The sequence below is a fragment of the Drosophila eugracilis genome, unplaced genomic scaffold (genome assembly GCF_018153835.1).
Source record: "Drosophila eugracilis isolate 14026-0451.02 unplaced genomic scaffold, ASM1815383v1 contig_2088, whole genome shotgun sequence".
NCBI classification, from domain to species: Eukaryota; Metazoa; Arthropoda; class Insecta; order Diptera; family Drosophilidae; genus Drosophila; species Drosophila eugracilis.
The window spans coordinates 2,622,755-2,637,718 of record NW_024572964.1 but is presented as its reverse complement, the minus strand read 5'-3'; the positions used below and the strand labels follow the sequence as shown (position 1 = coordinate 2,637,718).

At 41.0% G+C, this 14,964-nt stretch overlaps 1 protein-coding gene across 18 annotated transcripts in view; it reads left to right on the top strand.

The window, feature by feature from the left end:
* LOC108107723 overlaps positions 1–14,964 on the top strand; it is a 47,055-nt gene that overhangs the window by 3,832 nt on the left and 28,259 nt on the right. For 17 of the 18 annotated variants that reach the window (XM_017215357.1, XM_017215359.1, XM_017215348.1 and 14 more), the window contains exon 2: positions 9,832–10,251. The gene's annotated coding sequence lies outside the window, so the exon portion shown is untranslated. Of the gene's footprint in view, positions 1–9,831; positions 10,252–14,613; positions 14,757–14,964 lie in introns of those variants that run through there. The other variant, XM_017215343.1, reaches the window with a different exon arrangement.

Genomic DNA, 14,964 nt, shown 5'->3' with positions numbered 1-14,964 from the left:
CCTATTCCCGCCCAGAGTTCAACCCACACCTCTCTAATGGCCATGCAACCACTTGCGGACCACTTTGTCCACTTGTCCGGACAGCAAACCGAAAAAGAAAAACCCTGTGGAACAACTTGAAAATGTTTTTTTCGTAACCCACGGCGAAACAAAACCGAAACACAAAACCCGAGAGGGGAAATAACATGCAGCGGGCGAAGCTTTCAAATCACATAACATACAACACCGAAAATGGGTGGGTTGGATTGCCTGCCCCACTTGAGGCACTCCCCCTTCAGATGCCGCCTCCTTATCCCCCGATCGATATATGTATATGTATGTATATAATGAGCCAGCGGGCAATGTCGTTGGGCATTATTAACATACATTCGGTGTGGACATCCCAACGAGTGTCTGTCTTTCAGAGTTTTAACCCTCTTTACAACCCTCTTTGTGGCATAAAAAGTACTACAAGTTTACATAAGGCTTAGAAAGGGATACTGTAGGTCTTTTACTTTCTTATTAAATAATTTCACATAGAAAAGAACAGAGTCTGTCATCAGCTCAGATTTATTACTTTAAATACTTTACTTTAAATTACAGAATATAATACTCAATTACTCAAAAGAGAATCAAAGAATAAATTTAGTTATTAACATAACTCAATGTCTTGCTGGCAATTTTCTTAATTAGCAACTTTTTAAGCCAATTACAAAAACATTACTGTTACTTTCGTACTCGGCCACGTTGTCGAAGGCTTTAACCCTTTGTGGTAGTTACTGCATTATGCAATTTAGCAACCTTCTGTGGCTGCAATTGCAACCGAAGCGAGATTGAATTGAATGGGCTACGAAAAAGAGCTGAGATAGAGCTGCCAAGAATGAGATTCCAAAGTTGCATGACTGGTCTCTCCGCCCGAGCTTAGTTAACAATGTAAATTGCACCATCCATCGCCACCTTCAAGGTTTATTCTCAGCCCACCTCCCAACCACCCCACGTTTAATAGAAAAACACGCCAAGTTAAAACACGAGATAATGCTGTTTATAACTTTATGGATTTGCGTTTCGTACGTCCGTCCTTTTGCCTAATTAATTGCCAGCTAATTTGGGACACCTCCCCCAGTTGTGCTTTTCCACCGGCCAAACCCTATTTCCAGTTGACCCCATTTTCCAGGACCTGACCACAAAAATTAGACCCAATTTGGTAAATGAACCGTGTTAAAAATAAACATTTCCCCTGTCAATTTTCAGTAGCTTTTCTGGGCAAACATTTATTGGCTTCATTTGCCTACATTGGGGATGCATTAGAGTGGGCCTTGTTTGGGCAGAGTGGTTTGCAGGTTCAAGAGTTTGAGGGAGCTGCTTTTTGTTTTATTGAATTTCGTTCCTCTGCTCTCGAGAGTTATTTCTATACATAGAACAGAGAAAAAAACAAGTGATGGCAAAAAGTTTTTGACAATTTACCAGATAAGCGACGATGGCAAGGGAAATTGTTTGATGAGCAAGCAGGAAGTGGAGGCGGGATGGAAATTTAGAGAAAGCATTGCCTGCATAATGACAAAAGTTTTTCCCAACCGCCGGTTCAGTTTTTCTCCCATTCTCGCTGGTAAACTGAAAAACTGTAAAACCACTGGGAGAGCACTTTTCGCTTTGTTTTGGTTTTGTGTCTGCCTTTTCATTCAATTTCCTTGCAGTTACCGGTGTGTATACCTCCTGTTTCTCTTCCTTTCTAATCTGTTCCTGCACTGAGAATAAAGTTGTTACTAAAAATAAGGGATATGTTTCTAAAGGTCAAGGTTTAAGCTTTCCTGATATCAGAGAATAACTATATTTTCTTATACTAAACTCTAAATCGATCAATCTATAGTATCATATGAGGTTTATGATTTTTGTATGCAATATTTTCTCTCAGTACTTGCATCCTTTGCTGTTTAAGCTTTTGCGCCAGCTTGCATTTCTAAGGGTTGTTCCTTTGGCTTCTTCCATTGCACACAGCAGCCGGTGGAAAAGTACAGTAGTACCGGCAAGGGCAACCAAGAACCCTGGGAATTTCGAAATAAAGGAGGCGGGAAAACATGGAGGATAGGAGGAGCGAAAGAGCGGACAGCGGGACACGGACAGCGACCCTGCCAAGTGTGAAGTGTCTACTTAAGGTTGAGTCAACTTTGATTCTGCCTTTCTTTCTTGGCTTTGTCTCCGCCGTCCTTTGGCATTTGTAGTTGTCACGCCTGCTGCCCACAGACTGCAGACTGAGACTGCAGTCTCCAACTGCAATCCATTCAGTCCTGCACAGAGAGAAATGATGATCTAGAAAGATTTGTAAACATTCAAGTTTTTAAAGGGTTTTTAGCTTATTTCCAAAACTGATGGAAGTTCCTTTCTGTTGGCTTAAAGATATTTTTGGCACACCCTAGGCTAGTTTTTCCCTGTGCAACTGCACGTTCCAGTTGCAACTTCAACTTCCACATCAGCATGGCACTTTATCTTGACAGTGACAGGCGACGCGTGGCCATAAATCAATAATTTGCCCCAAGCAGAAGACACCAACCTCTGGGATGTGACAGGAATCAAAAGATGGAAAGGCTGAGAGGGCTAAGAAGGGATTCTGTGGATCGAAGCTGATTTTGAGTCACTGCTGCGGGCTGAATGCAAATTGGAAAATTTGGGATTGTCAGGCAGTCGAATGCAATTTGTATAACTAAAATGGGATTAATGTGAGGAAAGGGAAATCATTTCGAGGGATAAAGATATAAACGAAAGGTAATTGGATGAGAATTAGGAAGCAGCTTTTAGATATCAGTAGCAAGTTTCATCAACTAAGTGGTAAAAAAGCTTACTTACTACGAAATATTACTCTGACACATGGCAGCATTTCATTTTATTTAATTCCCAGTCACTCTGCCACCCCAAAAATTGATTTAAATCAAGAGCGATTCATTTTAAAGTTCCTTGAACTTGTTTGCGCCCCACTGCAGTTGCCATTATTAATGTATGTCCACTCAGCAGTTGCTACTGAAATGCTCTACATTCGAAGGCAACCTTTATGACGAGAATTATTATATATTTCAGCAGCCAGACATTCAACCAGGCCAATGTTAATGTTTGCGTTATGGCGCAGGATCCAATTGAAGGCAAACAAACAAAAGTTTTCCCTCTCAATCGGATAAATAAGCATAAATCAAAGTCAAAAGAGTAGCTCAAATTTGGCACAAGACAAAAACCCCTTTCATAAGTCAGAACAATGGAATAAAAGCGACGCAGTATGGAAATAAAAAACGATGATGATGATGATGTTGATACAAAGTTCATGTGAAACTAATCAATGGATGGCAGATGAATTAGAACCTGATAAGCAAGAGGAGTCTGTGTGGCGTGAAGATAATGATTGTATTATGCGAAAATTGAATTTTAATTGCTGTGAATCAGCTGATAAGCGGCAATCCAATCCATCGCAATCCAATCCAAGTTCAGTTCTAGACATCGTGACTGTCACGAGGATTGCACAAGTCGGGCGAATGAAATCGCTGCTGGGGTATAACGTAAATTACCCACTTTGCGGGGGCTTGGAAAATGCAGAATTTTCCCATTTTGCGTCTCAAATGTTTGACTGCACTTGACTCGAGTGGGAAAACAGCAGACATGAGGGGAAAATGTGCAAATTCTGGGTGGCTGAGGAGAGGAGTAGTTTACTCTAGCCAACTTGGCAATTGCTACAGTTTTTTCCTTTGCCTTCTTTTTTGCACTCTAAGCGGATTTGTTGGATTTGCTTTCTATATATTTCCCAGCCGTGTGTTTGTTTTGTTTAGTGGGGAGAATGAAAAAAAAAGTATATGCAAAATGCATTGCAAATAAAAGGAAAACTTCCTCTCTATTTCCCCTGTCGTCATTTTTGAATATTATGAAATATTCCCGCCGCTGTATGGCAAACCTTAAAAGTTCAAAGTCGCAAAATGCTGAACTTTGAATGGGGTGCTAAAATGGTTTCAGTTCGGGTTTGAGTGTGAAATGGAGATGTTTGAACTTGCAGACGAAAGCGATTACGAAAGGAGATTTGTGTAAATATTTGTGGGCAAAGGAAATTGGGGTTACTTGATGGCTGGAATAGTAATTCCATTTTGTGGCTGTGAAAAGCTCTCTGCTTAAGAGATTTAAAGTTGGGTGATAGGTGTGACGGCTGGAATTAAAAGTGTTGCTAACTGCAAGTAATTGTGGTTTAGAAAGGAAAAGTGTTGAGATGGAGTTGTGTAATGTAGAAGTTTTATATTTTTTTTCCAATTTGTGTTGATAAGCAGCTCTTGTACTTGAAAGTTAGAAACGATTTCTGTTTATAGATTGGTGGTACTCAGAAAGCGTTTGGATCTTGAGTATAATATATCTTGAATATAAACACAAAAATCGTTATTAAGAAGGCGTATTTCATTGATATTTTGTAAGTTCACTGAAGGAAACTTAATATTCCCTGCTGATATCATAATATTTACAGGCCAGTTTGCTTTTTCATTGAGCTTATCCACCCAAACAATCAGAACGTTTACATTTCCCATTTTCATATCAGTTTCACAGTAAATTCAAGTACAACTTGATAGAGCATTGACGAAACTTCCATTAGCCAAATTACACTTTCCGCATTGCTGAAGAACACTTTCCATATCACCACCCAAAGATAGATAGATAGTCCCAACTTCTCGGCTCACGTGCATTACACGACAATTATAGGAAACTGCAAATGATATTTGTCACATTTGGCATGAAAAAGACAACAAAAAAGAGTTGAAAATTGTTATTGTTTTTCACTTTTCACTTTTTGTTCAACTTTTGCTTTCTTAGGGCCAAGAGCGTTAAATTCCATTCGGCCACGCTTTAACTGGTTTTTGTGTGTTTATTCATTATGTTACCTTCTCCCCCCACTCCCCTCTTTGTTCCCTCTGTTGACATTGTCACGCTCTCACTTGCCAAGAGGGAGTTGCTGCGACCCTCGGAATGATCTTAGTTTCGTCTTTCCACGGTTTATTTCATTTTTTACTTATTTATTTATTTTCGCTTTCATCTGTCGAGCGGGTCGGGTGAAAGGGGTTAAGAGCGGGGAGCAACTTGGCGACCAGATGTCTGCCACGCATTTGTTGTCATTTATCAAAAACGTCAGGAGGGTGGAGAAAGGCGGGGAGAGAAGGTGTACTTGCGGGGGGATCACAAAGTCAAGACTTTCGGTCATGGCCATACTTTGATGTACTTTTTAGTTTACGAGTTTTTAATTTAAAGTGTTAACTTTTTTTTGTTAAATGATTTCAATTTCAGATTATAAAATCCATACTAATGAACGTTTGTTAACCCCTTACACTCGTTTAAATGGTTAACCCTTTTTGCTACACTACCACTTTTCCCAAAGCTTTTTAATTTCCATCAAGCTTTTTGACACCTCTTTTGGGGCTTGCGGTTGTTGTCCTTTTTTTGACCCATTGGGTTGGTGTTTTTGTGGGTCATTCTTTCCCTAGTTGATTCAATTTGCAGTTGACATTTCATTTCATTTGCTGTGTCGGATATTGACCGTTGTCAAGTCAAGGCTTAAAGCACGAGTTCCGCTTGAATTTTTTTCTAAAGAAAGCCCTGCCATCTACGGACATTGCCTTTTCTGACTTTATGGCTAGGCTTTGCACTCTCTATATGTGTATAAGGCTTAATACACAAAGAGAAAAGATATTATCATTGATTACTAACTGAAAAGTGATAGAAATATCAAGAAAATCACACTAAATGGAAACTTTAAAGGAAAGATTTCGTAATGAAGTTGGTGCTCTTCCTCCTAACAGATATGTTAACCTTTTTTTTGAGGTTCTCTTTAAACTCCTTACTGATCTAAGTTTCTGCCAGTGCATCGCTGGTCAACTCTCCTGTACAATTAAAAATTCTTAATGCACTTGCCACGATTCGCACTCGCACTCTGGCGGAGATTGACTTGTTGTCCCAGCACGGGAGGCATGAGAAAATGTGTGCTCCTCCTCGTCTCTGGGCACTTCTCGCCTGTCAGGTGGGTCAGTATATATGGTAGATGCTACACAGTGCATATGGTAAATGGAGAAAAGAGGGCTGGGTCGGTCACGCAAGGAGGCAGTTAGAGGAAACCCTATTAATGTCAAGTTCATTGCCACAATCCATCAAGCGGAGGAGAAAGGGGAGAGTGGTGGAAGATGCATATGGCCGAGAGAGAGGATTTATTATTATGGTCAATATTGTGCAAGCTGCAACGTTTCATTAGCCTGACCGGCTACAGCTTGGAAACTTGTTTACGGAGCTCCGTCTTTGCTGGCGGATTTGTCCAAGTTGGCTGAACTTGATATTGGCCAGACTTGATATTGAATTGAATATTCGGGTTATCTGGTGATAAGAGCGCGTGATTTTCGCGTTCCTCAATCAATAATTGTTGGCCAATAAATGTATATATATATAGATTTTGTATATATTATGAGCTGTATCTTATCTGAGGGCCACGTGCTGGCGCGTTGGCAAGACAAATTCAATTTGACAGCCTCGAATGTGCAATTAAAATTGACATGCAACATGTACTTTGTGCTGCACTCTTCGCAACTCACTTTGCGCAGACCTTGGAAAAGCAATTTTCCGCAGCGACAATAAATTATGAGCTTGTCTAGAGGAGGGAAAACTAGATGGTTGGAGGAAAACTGAGACACAGGACTTGTGAAAGTTGTTAGAGGCTTTACTTTATCACCGCCACTTTGCATGTTCATCTACTTTATGTTCGGGTTACGCCCTGAAATGGTTTTCCTATTTCTGCCAGCTATTTTTATGCCCGCATTTCTTACGGGATTTTCAATTACTTTAATGGCTCTCGTACCAATTCCAATTGCAATTCCTCTTCGCTTGCCTCATTGCGATTATCCACTACTTGGCCATAATTATTATCCCATGACGGCGCGGGGGGTTGTGGCAATTAAAATGGCTGCCACGCCTACTTTTAATGTAACACTTACATGCTCCACTGCGCGGCTAATTTAGCAACATTTTTGCTCAATTTATTTCGCATGCCTAACTTATTGCTATTATCATTTTTGCCCGCTTTTTTTTGTTGTATTTTTCGCACTGCCATAAAACGTTATTGCAGCTGCTAAAAGCGGCTTTTGGCGGGCTTAACTGTGAATTAGAAATACTTTTCCTGATTACCGTCAAGCCGCGATGATGGGGCATGCAATCTGATAATTCGGTTGATTATGAGGCGGAAAATATGAGGAATGTCTTGAGAGAATTGAAAACTTAGAAGCACTTAAGAGATAAGTCACAAGAAGAGTTGTTGTATAAAAAGAAGCGATTAGAGCATTGAAAATGGTTTTATATAAAGATTATCTGTGATGTTAAGATGTTATAAAGACAAAATGTGGATTTAATAAGTCAAAAATATATCTTTTGTCTAATTTTTGTTCTTTTTCTGGGCTTAATACCCTTTGTACTTGACTTTTGAAGTCTCTATTTCCCTCTACCTTCACTCGACTTTAAGTCCAAATGTGTTTTTTAAACGACCTTTCAACAGACATCAGATAGCCACCCACCTACCTCACCCTTCTCGCGTCATTTGATCTCCTCAGAAACAAGAATAAGAACGTTCCTAACATTTTTCCCACTGCCAGCCGCTTTTTATTGGTCTATCCGGAGTTCGGTGGACCAGACATCCCACCTAAAACTTGGCTCTTAATATGGCAAGACAGCATCGCATTCGCGGCTAGAAGTTTTCTGGTCTGAAACCAATTTCTGGCATTACATGGCCTCCATGCCGGAGTCAAGCTGCTCATCGGTGGTGTTTCAGTTTTAGCTCGAGTTTCAGTTTTAGTTTTAGATTTGGTCTGGGCAGTTGCTTCTGCTTTTGCACCGTAAAAGGTCATGAAAAAGTTGTTTACTTCTTCCTCCCTAGCCATCGCAGCTTATGAGGCCATAAAAAGCCCAGAGAATGGGATGAAGGGAGTTAGTCCGCAGTAGGAAAGAGTCAACACCTAACCGGGGCCATAATAAAACTAAAACATGACATGGAGGTAACTTCAATGTAATTTACACGAGAAGCCTTAAACGAATACAGCAAAAGGGTTTGTTAATTTTTTGTTACTTTTGGCCAGTCTTGTAAATGTTACAGTTGATCAAATCACTTTGATTGGCCTTGATGCGATGAGCTGTCCAAGGCATAGGAAACCGTAGCAAAACAACCTCTTAACGCATTTTTGTGATTGAAAGTTATGACATCTAATAATTATAAGCAAAGCCAACGAGTTGTTTTCGCTGCCGCTGACATGATTTATACGAATCTCGAAAGCAAACTTGATAATCACATATGGCCCGAACCGACATCAAACCGTTACGAGCCGACGCAACCGCAAAGATCTCTTTTCCTCGTACAATCTTTAAAGCCAATAAACCCGGCCAGCTTATGATATGAGCTTTTGGCCGAGGAGAAATCTGATTGATTGTAATTAAAGGCTACGCAAGACAGCAGATTCTAATGCCAAGTTATTGGCACTTTCAGGGGGACAACAACTAGTTTATGGAACGCAAATGCCAGGCGACAATTGCTCAAATTGCATGCTGATTACGAGGAGAATGTGGCCAATGGGCGGTGAAAAGAGGCAACTTGGTCAGAACGACCTTGTTAAGTAAGCCAAAGCTAGTTGATGTTGGGTGGTAGGAGAAAATGTCAGAGGAAAAGCCTTGAAATTACTATACTTTGAGGTTGTGTTTGTCAGTGAATGTAATTTATATTGTGATTATTATTTTATAATTTGTGTTTATATTTTACGCAAATTTGAAGACATTTTAAGGTATGGAAAGTTCATAAAATATTCTAAATTATTATCTATATATTGCTTAGTCTCCACCATAATCTCTCTACTAACCATGACTTTCACTTTCGAGCCCACACTTTCGTACTATCTATTAACCAATTAGGCTCTTCAGGCCATTATCTGGTATCTCCCGCAACTGCACGACCTGCCCCAAGTAACTTAATCTGGCTACCATTTGAGTTAAATTTCTTCATTTTGTTTGGCCATTTGATTACACCCACCACGATTTTCTCACGCACCAAAAACGAGTGAAATTGTTGACAAAACAGCAATAAATTAGGCAATTACAAAGCGCTGAATGATTTCTAGCCCGAAAGGTAGGCGTCGCAGAAGAAATTTATGAGCTTACCTTGAGTCCAAACACCCCAAAAAAGACAAATCGTTGAGTTGGTAGAGGGGGGCAAATTAGGGGGGCAGGTTGATTACCCCCCGAAAAGCTAATAACATTGTTATTGTTGACTGATGACTGACGATTCCAGCTACTGGAAACACTCTCTGTTTATCAATTGACCGAACTTTCTCCCCTTTGTTGCTTTTTGTTTTTGGTTTCAGTCGATTGGTCTCGTCTTAAGCTCTTCTCTCTTCCCCTTTCGACTGGCTGCAGCTCCAAATGAAACTAATTGCTTCCGTTTGCAACATTTCACCTTCAATTTTCCGGCGAGAAACCCTCAGGCGAACCCCTCGAAAGAGAGCGCCAGCTAATTTCGTATGCCCCGGAGGGCCACCTTAAAAATGTGGCAATTCTATTTGGTTTCGTGGGCCAGCTTTCGGCTGTTTTTTGGTTCATTGAACTTGCCAATACACTGGGAAAAACTAGTAAATATATATAATGTATATAGATTCGTTTCTTAAGCCTGTATTTGGGTAAATTTCTAGTTAAGTTTTTTAAGTGGAAATCTCACTAAGTTGAGTATGCATTTGCTTGCCGTGTAGCCTTTAAGTTTCCATTTCTGTTAACTGCATTTTCGCTCTCTTAACATTTGTTTGCGTTTGTTTCTTCGATTGTTTTTTGCAGAAATTTGCATTTTCATCTTGCGCAAAAGGCAAAACACACAGAGAAAAATGCTGACACCGATGAGGCCAGCGGTGGGTTGATTGGCTGACAACCACGACGTCCACGAACGAGAAAAAACTACGCTAGACACGCTTCAGTGCCATCGAGTGGGAGGAAGTGGAAGTGGAAGTGGCAGTGGCAGTAGAGAGGAAGGAGCAGCATCATCTGGCTCAACTTGAATACGAAAAAAGCTGAAGAAAAACTACAAAAAAACAAACCAACACAAACAACCACTACAAACACCCCTGGCACAATGACAAATGTTTGGAGCGGAGCCAGGCTTTAGGTGTTGAGCAGGTTTAATCAAACAACAAAGGAAAAGCCGAGGAGGCCAACGAGGAGGAAGGACACCGAACAACACCTGAATTGGACAAGAGAAAGGTGAGTCCAGTTTTTGGCCATATCATAGGGCAATAAATCCAAGTGCCGAGCGGGTTTACGCAACTGTGGAGAGTCCATAAATTTCAATTACACTTTCAAATGGAAAATATTTATTGGTTTTGAAACTTAAGTTAAGATATAGGCATAACATATAACGTAGTAAACATAAAAACTGAGATTTAGTTTTCATTTGTAGAGTTTTTCACGTGTTTTTCCCAAACTACCATCTAACCCAAGTCCAACTTCTAGCTGAGGTAGCCTAATCCCTTCTGCCGGGTCATATGTTTAGCAGTTGGAACATTTGTGCTGTTAAGCCTAGGCAAGTCCGCTCCCAGAGCAGCCACAAATGTTTCTCAGAGGCCCATCTCCCAGTCAGGTCATAAAAAACTCTCTCACACACGTGGAGAATCCTTAGCTAAGTTTGCAGATCCCTGGGCTCCTTAATTATGCGCACATGAGACTCATTCGGGGAAAATGTGAGGACGATGGCGCCAGGTTCTGGTTTTTTTTATTTGCCTACCACTCGAGGGGAGTAGCAAGAGTTTGAATATGAATAGAAATATGTAAATGTTTTATATTGGTTAATAATCAGGGCCTAGCATGGCCAAATAAAATCCAAAAAGGAGTAGACTTCACAGGCTAGTTTTCCCTCTGTGCAATTTGCGAGCATATGAAGTCGGTTGCTACCTGGTGTCGAACGTATGCAAATTTGCCAGCATCCTGGGAGTTTAAAAATAGTGTCCCGCCATGGAGGCGACACCCCATTTCCATTTCCATTCCAGGCCACTGACTCACTGGCAGTCATTTGTCAGGCTTATAAAAGTCAATCGGCCCGATTATGCAAATGGATCCCGATCGATGTGTGAGGCTCTAAACACTCTGATGCGATGATGAGGACGTATCTCAATTGGTTCCAGTCTGGGATCTTTTGAGTGTGCCATAGCTGTGGCTATTCAATTTAGCAGGGCGCATCCTTTGAAGACTTGTTCGATGGGGTCTGCATTTTTGTTTTTGCAATACCCAAACGACTGGAACGTAGGCCCAAGCCAGTTGGGATACGGAATTTCCGAGTGGGACGAGAGGGATCGAGAGAGAAACAACCCACTCTTGGGGGCTAGCGCGTGCAGACTTTGCCAACTTGTTTTCCCACCGTTTAATTGGCATAATTTGTCTAACAAGACCAACGAACCACAGACACACAACATCGAGAACAACTCGTTTCGTATTCATCGCCGCCGCTGCGGTAAGGTAAACCGTATCAAAACATCTTGAATTGTTGTGTTCTCGTTTAATAAGTGAATGTTGTTGGCTCTGTGTGTTTGTTTGTTACTCGGTTTGTGTTCCTTCGTTAGTTTTGTTACTAACCAGGCCTACGCGGAAAATTGTCAGTTGGTCTGTAAGTCTATAAGTCTATGAGTCTATGAGTCTGTATGCCAGACAGTTGTCACGACTGGCGAAGGCTGGGCCTGGGATCGGAATGAAAAGAAATACAACTTGTTAAATTTATACAAAAGCTGGAGAGTAATACTAGGAACTGCTCTTTATGGAGTCGCATCCAAGGTTGTTCTTTAAATTCAAGAAACAGAATTGAAATGTTGACAAGGAAAGTCTACAAGCCATGAATGAACGAATATTCCAGCTCATTGCTAGACTTATGTCAAAGGAAGTTGTCTTTGGGCTAACATAACATCATCATTCATAACTTGGACAAATCAGATTCTCAGTAACTAGTTTCTTATTAAATAATCAAACTACTAAGCTTGAAACATTGTTTGACTTACAACTGCTAGGTTTTTGTAACAAACAAGATCTTGATAGTTACTTTGTACTACAATCTAGACTCTAGTATCTTTAAAAGACCGTAGCCAACGAGGACTGTCCTCTTCTTAACCCCGATCTCATTGTTCACGGCTCTTAAGTTCGTTCCTGGCTTCATCATCATTACTGCGCTGTTCCGATTCCTATATCCATATCAAATTAAGAAATCATTTTCCTGGCGCCAAGTTTTTAATTCATGGGAATCGTTGGGCACCTCCAAGACCTCCCAGCGGGAGCTTCCACTCACCTTAAAATGTAGCATATGGTATGGTATAGTACTCTCCATCAGATCCGGGCGCGTAGGTAGGTGGCTTCACTAATTGCTGCCAATCTTTTGTGCCCGCCACTCCACTCCACAGCCACATCCACATCCACAGCCACATCCACCCGGTGTGCCATTGCCATTTACAATGGGGCCATCATTTCATTGTTGACATTGTTTTCTTGTTCACGCTCAAGAGACTGAATGTTGACGCAATTATAACACATGGCAGCAGCAGCGGCGGCGGCGGCGGTGTCGTCGTCGTTGGCTACCTGCTGCTGCTGCTCACCTGGCCTGGTCTCCTCCTGGCCTGAGCCCCTCATCTCCCACCCGGATCACGTGTTTGGGCTAACGAGTGCAATTTAACATTTTGCCGAGTGCAATTAACATTTATGCAAAAATTAGAGAGAGACCCAACGGGGGTAAACTAGTTTTTTGTCATTTGCAAGGCGCAAATTACGATCGTTATCGTTATGATCGGGGCATTTAGCGCTGATTATAGTTTTTAATGGGGTGTCTTAATCCGTATTTATGCTAATGATAATAGTGACAGTTATGCTTAACAGTGGTGAGCGTTAGGGTGCGTGTGAATGGGGGTTTTATTATAGGTGCAAACTAGTTCGTTATGATTCCTGACTTATACAAACTGTTTTTTTGAAAGCATATTTAAAAAGCATTTAAACCGTTAAAGAAGAGAAATGTTAATACGTAATCCTCTGCTGAAAAATATAGCTGTTTTATGGGCCATATATATCATTTTCCATACATCCTTGAAAGCATTCTCAATGGGAGATCTTGCCATGAACTATATGATTAAATTCCGAAGCCAAAAAGCCAAGGACAAGGACCTCATGGGGCTGTTATAAATAGTTGCCTGCCAACCAAGCAGCCAATACCACCCCAATGAGCTGCATGGATTGTGCACTTGAGCAGCTTTCTGGTCGTGTCCATGTCCATGTCCATGTCGATGTCCTTTCACGTCCTTGCCTCTCTGCCCATTTTCTGCGGCATTCATTTTTAATGATGGTTGGATGGATGAAGAGGAACTGTCATTAAATCAATATCAGCTCGCCAGCCAAATAAATCTGCCAGCTCTTTAAACATTTACCACTGGTAATATGCACTCCTGGTTTGGTCTCTCCTGGGAAGAACCAAAGCGACGGATACGTGATATTTTAAGTGAAGCTTTTAAGGTTTTTAAACTCATCCGCCATGTGGTACTCTGGTTTTTCACTACAAACGAGATCACTGGCTATATTTATCTCGCCGTAATCTTTATCTCAGCCACGTCTATCTCTATTCACGGTCATATGCATTGTGCATTTCGATTAGATTAGATAACAAATTTTATCCGTCGCCATTGTCTCGTGTTTGGGCTCTGACTTTTGTCCCGCATCTTTGTTGACTCAATGAGACCCCTTACATAGTACAGCCGACTGTTCAGATCCGACCTTTGTCTCCTCCTAATTGTGTGGACACGGGTGTGAGTCCACTATCTGGCCATTTGTTTACCTCTTCGCCAGTATTTGTTCTTTTCCAGCTAGTTGGGCTCGTATTCCTATTGACACTGCGATAAGTTTTGACTGTCTGCTCAGTTCTAGATAGTCAGAGTGTGTGGTGGCACAAACTGCGCTTTTTTTCGCCTTCCCCTGACACTTGGAACATATGCCTAGGAAAAGAGGTTAAGATTGTAGAGAGAAGAAGGTTGTTTTTGTTTTGGATGGGGTAATGTTTATGGAAATAGCTGATTAGCTCATTGGGCGGGACTTATCTAATAGTTTTAATATTCTTAGAAAATATATTACAGCTGTACTAGTAGGTTACTTTGTATACCTTCATTTTCATTGCCCTAGAGTGGAAAATCACTTTATGATCTTTTCTGGTTTGATTTCTTAGATTTCTTTGAATGTTTTTCATTGCCAGTAGGGCGCTTTGTAGAACCAACCTAGCCAAACTTGTAAATCAATACCGCCGAAGTCGAGCCGATAACGGTAAGCATTACCCTATCAGCTATGAAGAGGCAACTACACCAACACCCACAGCAAAGTGAATGGCTTTCAATGTCGCACCGCACCGACATTCCCTACCACTCTTAGCTCTCTGGGTCTCTCAGGCCCTCTCTGGGTCTTTCGCCGATTCTCGTGGCACAGAAAGCCCCCAAGTCGCCTACCATATGGCAATGCCCTCTCTTTCTCACCAAAGCACTAACAAACAGAAATTTGTTAACGTTTTCGGAAAGACTTTCACACATCGAAAAACATTCGAAGAGAGAGAAGGGTCCCATCAATGGAGCCTTAATTGTGTTTGATGTGCAGAAAATAACAAACAAACGAATAACAAAGGAAAAATCATAAAAATCGGCAGAAAGTAAAGGTGAAAATCGTTGCGAAAGTCAGTCAAATCGATGAGCAAGAAAATGGCAAAGGTAACACTGCAATAAACGTAAAAGTTATCCATTCCCATCGATTTTATCAGTTTGTGGGGCGTCATTAGGGCGCGGTTAGTGGAATATTTATCAGCCAGATAACTGGATCTCCTAATATATATGACTTCCGATAATGAAGGGGAAACAACAGAAATATAGTGTTATAAGTTGATAAATAACTAAATCTGAATAAAAATTAACCAATTCT